This window comes from Microtus pennsylvanicus, chromosome X, assembly GCF_037038515.1.
Source record: "Microtus pennsylvanicus isolate mMicPen1 chromosome X, mMicPen1.hap1, whole genome shotgun sequence".
NCBI classification, from domain to species: Eukaryota; Metazoa; Chordata; class Mammalia; order Rodentia; family Cricetidae; genus Microtus; species Microtus pennsylvanicus.
Genome location: NC_134601.1, coordinates 75,793,620 through 75,801,705, shown reverse-complemented (window position 1 = coordinate 75,801,705; position 8,086 = coordinate 75,793,620).

Below are 8,086 nucleotides of genomic sequence, written 5' to 3'. Positions count from 1 at the left end.
TTCTACTGGGAACTCACCAATGAAACGTATTTTTACACAGGTAACAAGTGCAGCAAAACAAATGTAACACATCTTTGCATCATTAACAAATGCAGGAGAAACAAATGTAACATGTTTTTGCTCAGATAAAATAATATTTTAAAACAGCAAATAGTTTTGCTAGGCACAGTAGTCTAGTTGGGCATTCATGGTCTATTAGGACTCATAGTGCCTTGCTCCAGACTCATTTGGCTTTCAATGATTCCTCTGAGAAATAAGATTTTATTATAATGGGTTTCCTTTGTATGAGAATTGTGTTTTGTTATTATTGTTATTGTCTTTGTAGTTTTCTATACTCTTTATTTGTTCTATTTGTGTATTGTGTAAAATATTTGATTATTTTTTTTCTTTATATCCTGACTGCAGTTTCCACTTTGTCCTCTCCTCTATCCTCCCCACCTCAATCTTCCGTGATCTCCATTCAGAAAGGGGTAGAACTCCCATGGGTGTCATCAAACCATAGCATGTCAAGTTGAGGCAAAACTAAGCTCCTCCCCATGTATCAAGACTGGGGTAGGCAACCCAGCATGGGGAATTGGTTCCCAAAAGCTAGCTTGAATAACAGGAATGGGTCCTGATCCCACTGCTAGAGGTCACTCATACATACCAGACTACATAATTGTTATACACATGCAAAGAGACTAGATCAATCTCATGCAGACAGCATAGGTGTTGGTTCAGAGTCCATGAGCTACCAAGAGTATAGATCAGTTATATCTTTGGATATTCCCATAATGCCCTTGAGCCTCCTGGCTCATACAATCCTTCCCTCTCTTCAAAAGGATTCCTAGAGTTCAGCCCAGTGTCTGGCTGTGGATATTTGTGTGTGCTTCTATCAGTTACTGGATGAAGGCACTCTGATGACAATTAGGGCAGTTACCAATCTGATTACATGAGATGGCCAGTTCAGGCACCCTCTCCATTATTGTTAGGAGTCTTAGCTGGAAACCCTTGTGGTTTCCTGGGAGTTTTCCCTGGCACCAAGTTTCTGCCTAACCCTGAAATGTCCCCCAAAAGACATCCTTTTCATTACTCTTCCCCTCCATCCCACCCCCAACCTGCCAAACCTAATTCTTCATGTTCCCATCCCTCACCCTCCCAGCCCTCACTTTACACAGGAGGTACCTTCTATTTCTCTTTCCCAGGGAAATCCACGTGTCCTTATTTAGAACCTCCTTGTTACCTAGCCACTCGTTGTGGATTGTAGCCTTGTTATACTTTTTGTAACAGCTAATATCAGTTATGCCCAGTCTGTAGGGACCCCAAAAGACCACCATAGAGACTGACTCACTGAAATTCAAAATCAAGGTTTATAGGGTGCCCAATTACAAGATGGCAGGGACCTCATCAGCTCAGCAGCAAGAGGAGGTCCTCCGCCCTTCTAGGGGGCATTATTTAAAGGCAAAAAACAAAAAAAAGAAAAAAGTCTTGAAAACAAACATACAAGTAACATTATACAGACTGAGCACCTCATATTCAGGAGATAGAGAAAGATGCAGGTGACAGCAACTAATAAAAAAGATATTAATTTAAAAGACAGGAAGGAGGGGTATATGGGAGGGCTTGAAGGGAGGAAAGAAGGGGGAAATTATACTGTTATAACCTCAAAAATAAAAAATAATTTAAAAATAAAGGAAAAACCCAGAAAAGTTACATTAGAAGGGTGTGTGTTGGCAGGTGATCCTATCTACAATGGTTGGAACATTAAGAATTTCCTTTGAATGGTCTGTTTCTGGGTGGTGGCTATGTAGTCTCAGTTTATGGTCTTTTTGCAACCAGGTATTGCCTTAGGGAAAACTACTGAGACCCAGGCCTCTATTGAGTTTGTCATGGCTGGATCCTACAATATCCATTTATGAGTACACACATACCATATTTTTTTTCTTTCTGGGTCTTGGTTGCTACACTCAGAATGATTTTTTTCTAGTCCCATTCATTTGCCTGAAATTTTCATGATGTCATTTATTTTAATAGCCGAGTAATACCCCATTGTATAAATGTACCACATTTTATTTATCTGTTATTTGGTTGAGGGGTAGCTAGGTTGTTTCCAGGTACTGGCTATTATGGCTAACACTGCTATTAACATATTTGAGCAAGTGTCATTGCAATATGATTGAGAATTCTTTGGGTATATGTGCATGATTGGTAGAGCTGAATCTTGAGGTAGATTTAGTCCCAGTTTTCTGATAAACAGCCATATTGATTTTCAAAGTGGCTTTACAAGTTTCCACTTTAACCAGCAGTAAAGGAGTGTCCCCCTTAATCTACATCCACTCCAGCATAAGCTGTCATCAGTATTTTGATCTTAGCCATTCAGACAGGTGCAAGATTGTTCCTCAGTGTCCTCTTGATTTATATTTTCCTGATGGCTAAGGATGTTGAACAATTCTTTAAATGTATCTCTGCTCATTCTTCTGTTTGAGAATTCTGTTTAGATCTGTATCTCATTTTTAGATTATTTGATATTTTGATGTCTAGTCTCTTGAGTTCTTTTTATATTTTGGAGATCAGCCCTCTGTTAAATGTGGGGGGGGTAGTAAAGAACGTTTTTCCCATTCCATAGGCTATCGTTGTGTCTTATTGGGTGTCATTTGCTTACAGAAGCTTTTCAGTTTCAGGAGGTCCCATTTATAAATTATCAATCTCATTGTCTGTGCTACTGCTGCTCTATTCTCATGTGCCAATGTTTTCAAGGTTACTTCACACTTTCTTTTCTATCTGGTTTAGTGTAACTGAATTTATGTTGAGGTCTTTGATTCGCTTGGACTTCAGTTTTGTGCAGAGCAATATGTATGGATCTATTTGCATTCTTCTACAAGCTGACATCCAGTTATGCCAGCACCATTTGTTGAAGATGCTTTATTTTTTCCATTTTATAATTTTGTTTTCTTTCTCAAAAAACAAGTGTTCATAAGTGTGTGTAGTTAGGATCTTCGATTCAATTCCATTGGTTCACATGTCTGTTTTTTATGCCAAAACCATGCTGTTTTCATTACTATAGCTCTGTGGAAGAATAGTGATGCCTCCAGAAGTTCCTTTATTGGACAGGATTGTTTTTCCATATGAAGTTGAGTATTTTTTTCAAGGTCTGTGAAGAATTGTGTTGGAATTTTGATGAGGGATTGCATTGAATCTGTAGATTGCTTTTGGTAAGATTGCCATTTTTACTATGTTAATCCTATTGATCCATAAACAAGGGAGATCTTTCCATTTTCTGATATCGTCTCCAATTTCTTTCTCCAAAGTCTTAAAGTTATTGTCTTACAGGTCTTGCACTTATTTGGTTAGAGTTACCCCTAGATATATTATTTGTGACTCTTGTGAAGAGTGTTGTTTCCTGATTTTTTTCTCAGCACGTTTATCATTTGTATATAGGAGGGCTACTGGTATTTTTTTTTGACTCAATCTTGTATCCAGCCACATCGCTAAAGGTGGTTATCATCTGTATGAGTTCCCTGGTAGAATTTTTGGGGGTCACTTATGTATACTATCATATTACCTGCAAATAACAATGAATTGACTTCTTCCTTCCCAATTTGTATCCCCTTAACCTCCTTTTGTTCTTTATTACTCATCTACAACTTTAAGTACTATATTGAATAGATGTGGAGAGAGTGGACAGCCTTGTCTTGTTCCTAATTTTAGTAGAATCGTTTTGAGTTTCTTTCCATTTAATTTCATATTGGCTGTCAGCTTGCTGTATATTGCTTTTATTGTGTTTAAGTATGATCCTTATATCCCTGATCTCTCCAAGACCATTATCACGAAGGTATGTTGGATTTTGTCTATTGCTTTTTTAACATCTAATGAGATGATCATATGTTTTTCTTTTTTCAATTTATTTATATGGTAGATTACCTTAATAATCTCTTGGATGAAGCTGACTTCATCAGTGGATGATTTTTTTATGTGTTCTTAGATTTGGTTTACTAGTATTTATTGAGCATTTTTGAATCAGTGTTTATGAGTGAGATTGGTCTTTGATTCTCTTTCTTTGTTGAGTTTTTGTGTGGTTTGTATATCAGGGTAACTCTCACCTCATAAAATATTTAGCAATGTTCCTCTGTTTTTATTGCATGGAATAATTTGAGCAGTATTGGTGTTAACTCTTTGAAATTCTGGTAGAATTCTTTGCTGAAACCATCTGGCCCTGGGCTTCTTTTAAGTTGGGATACTTTTAATAACTGCTTCTATTTCCTTAGGGTTATAAGTCTATTTAAATTGTTTATCTTGTCTTGATTTAATTATGTTATGTGGTAACTGTCAAGCAAATTGTCCATTTCATTTAGATGTTCCAATTTTGTGGAGTATAGATTTTTGAAGTATGAAATTATAATTCTCTGCACTTCTTCATTGTCTATTGTTGTGTTGCCATTTTTCTGATTTTGTTAATTTGTATATTTTTTCTGACTTGTAGTTAATTTGGATAATGATTTCTCTACCTTGGCAATTTTCTAAAAGAACCAACTCTTTGTTTCATGATTATTTGTATTGTTTTGTTCATATTGTATTGATTTAAGCCCTGAGTTTCATTATGTCCTCTTCCTTGTTGAAGAAGATTTCAGGTGTGCTGTTGAGTTGCTAGTGTAAGGGTTCTCCAAATTATGTAGGAACTTTGTGCTATGAACTTGCCTCTTAGCACTGATTTCATAGTGTCCCATAAGTTTGGGTATGTGGTACATTCATTTTTGTTGAATTCCAGGAAGTCTTTAATTTCTTTATTTCTTCCTTAAACTGGTAGGAATGCTGTAGAGAGTCGTTCAGTTTCTATAAGTCTGTTGTCTGAGAGACCAGCCTCCAGCAGCACAGGAAGTTGAAAGCCATCCATGGAGAATGCATAAGCTAGACTTTTCTGTCTAAGGGGGGGGTAGGAAAAAAGGCATTCACACACTCTCTTGATGGTTTTCTTCCTTAGTCTCTGTTCTATTGTGTTATTTCTCTACTGTATACTTTTTTCTATAGCTTATATAATCCAACAATGTTATTTAGGCAATATAGTAATTACAATGTGATTACATTCTATTTTTAAGTGAATGATTTTACTGAATACAGGTAAAACATGTTTTTCATGTCCCTTACATGATTAAACATTTTACATATTACAGGTGAAGAACAAATTATCCCATGAAACGACATACATCAATACCCAAGCAACTTGCTATAGATTAACTGTGAGCAAGAAAGGGATTCTTCTCAGATCTTATACTGGCAGGTTGCATTTTGCAGAAAAGAAAAGACCATTTACTTTTTCACTTATCTTGAAAGCTAATCTTATAGGCTGGGCAGTGTTGGTGCAGGCTTTTAATCCCAGCACTTGGGAGGCAGAGGCAGGCAGATCTTTGTGAGTTTGAGGCCAGCCTGATCTACAAGAGATATTTCCAGGACAGGCTCCAAAGCTACAGAGAAACCTTGTCTTGAAAAACCAAAAGAAAAAAGAAAAAAAGAAAGAAAAAAGAAAATCTTATAAGGAAGCACAAACCTATGTTTTTATGAAAAAAAATCAATCAGCTCTACTTTAAATCTTTAGGATACATATCCACTCATTAATAATTTTTATATCAGGAGATTAGGGGCAAAAATGGATATAAGGAATTCTTTGGTCATGAAGAAATCATAGCAAGAAAGTTACTTCAGCAAATGATAATTGGGTTGCTTTGTTCTTTTTCCCTGACTTTAATGAGTTCTACATTCAACTATATACCTTTCTAAAACTTTAGATTGTCTTCTTAGGTTTTTGTACCTCGAAGTTATTTAACAAAAACATCTTAGTCTGACTTTGTTATTTTTATTTTTTTATTTTTGTTATTGCTAAGAACTTTATTTTTATTTTATTTTTTTAAAAAAACTATCTTTTTTCATGTTACATACCAATCCCAGTTTCTACTCCCTCTGCACCTCCCATTTCCTACACTTTCATACCCACTCCACTCCCATCCACTTCTCAGAGAGGATAAGGCACATTACCTTGGGGAAAGTCCAAGGCCCTCCCTCCTATATCTAGGCTGAGCAATGTATCCATCCAAAGAGAATGGGTTCCCAAAAAGCCAGTACAAGCAGCAGGAATAAATTCTGGTTCCACTGTCGGTGGTCCCGCAGTCTCCACCTGCCATACAACTGTCACCTACATTCAGAGTGACTAGTTTGGTCCTATTCTGTTTCTTTCTCTGTCTGGCTAGAGTTGGTCAGCTCTCATTAGCTCAGGTAAACTGTTTCAGTGGGTGATCCTATCATGCTCTTGACCTCTTTGCTCATAATCTCACTCCTCCTACTCCTCAGCTGAACTTTGGGAGCTCACCCCACTGCTCCAGTGTAGGTCGCTGCCTCTGTTTCCATCAGTTGCTAGATGAAGGTTCTGTAGTGTCATTTAAGATATTCATCAATCTGACTACAGAGCAAAGCCAGTTCGGGCCCCCCTCCTTTATTGCTTAGGGTCTTAGGTGGGGTCATCTGAAGAATAACGCTTAAAAGAAATCTAACAGTAGCTCAGAACTGAGAATAATAGAAGGTTATTTATTTAGAGGTAGACTCACAAGTCATAATCCTCTGCTGGAACAGAGAACAGCACCTGAATCCTGCAGCTGGAAAAGAGACAGGACACGCACCTTACATTGGCATAAATAGTATAAGAGTCCATGCCCAAGTGGGCAGGTAAGTTAAACACTGCTGGCTGTAGGAATTCCTACAGCACCGCCCCCCTTTGTTTAAATAAGGGAGTTGTAAGTCTAATACAAAATTATATATAATAAGAACAAATATATCAAGCAAGAAATGTGATAAATGTTTCGGTAATTATTCCATCCTAATGAGTTAAGTCTTATAAATAATTTGGCCAAGTCATGAGAGGAAAGTAACTACAACTATGTAGTCTTCAATCCCATCAAATATCCGAGAAGGGAAATAATGTTACTTGAATAAGCAGAAAGTGCAATCAAGCAACTTCCAAAATGTGCAGCAAATGACAGAGACAACTGGCTACCTGTGCAGTCACCCAAAGTCTCATTTGCAATGTTGAAGCAACCAACTTTAGCTAAGGCCTAGAGTAATTTGTTGATGGAGCTGTGGGCTGTGTTCTTGCCACCCAGCTCCCGACCACCTGGCTAGCTTATGACCCAAAATAACAACACACAAAATTATATTCTTTTAAACACTGCTTGGCCCATTATATCTAGCCTCTTCTTGGCTAACTCTCATATCTTGCTTAACCCATATTTAGTACCGGAAAGGATTCTAGTGTACGTCCATCTTGGGCAGGAGCTTCATCGTGTCTGCCCAGGAGAGGAGTGGTATGGTGTCTGGCTCACTTCCCTTCTTTCCAGCAATCTGTTCTGTCTACTCCACCTACCTAATTTTCTGACCTATCAGGCCAAGCAGTTTTCTTTATTGATTAACCAATGAAACAACAGATTGACAAATGACCTTCCCACATCAGTAATTGACAGACCGTTTTCAGAGACAAGAAATTTTCAAAACTGTCTTACTCTATCTTGTTAAGATTTAGTAGTCTTTTTCCTTGTGTCCTACTTATCCATTTCTGGATACCATGTACCTTGTCAGTGGATGAGGCATGGGTAGTTCCTTGCCCTAAGGCCAATTGTGCCAAGAAAACAAACTCTGAGTAGAATGTCTTTGGTGCTCAACATTCTCTGGGGAATAGAAAGGTGCTGCCAGGAGGAATTGTGTCTCATGTTAACAGAACCCTAAGTTATTTAAATGCCATATACTACAGCTCTTTGAAGTGGTTGAAGATGACCTAACTATGCAGAATATAATCTCTATGTATCTAAAGAACCTGATTAGTTTAACTATAAGTATGGCAAACATAGATGACTATTGAGCTATAATTCTTAATACCTATATAACTTAAAGACTAAGACTTAAGCATTGTATAAGTATCTTTGTAGTAATATGGGGCGGCGGCAGGGCTGCGTCCCCAAATCCCCAGCCGCCTGGCTCGGCTAGCTTATGCCCCAAATAATTACACGGACACTGTATTCTTTTAAACACTGCTCTGGCCCATTTCTAATCATCTGTGTAGCGCCCCTAG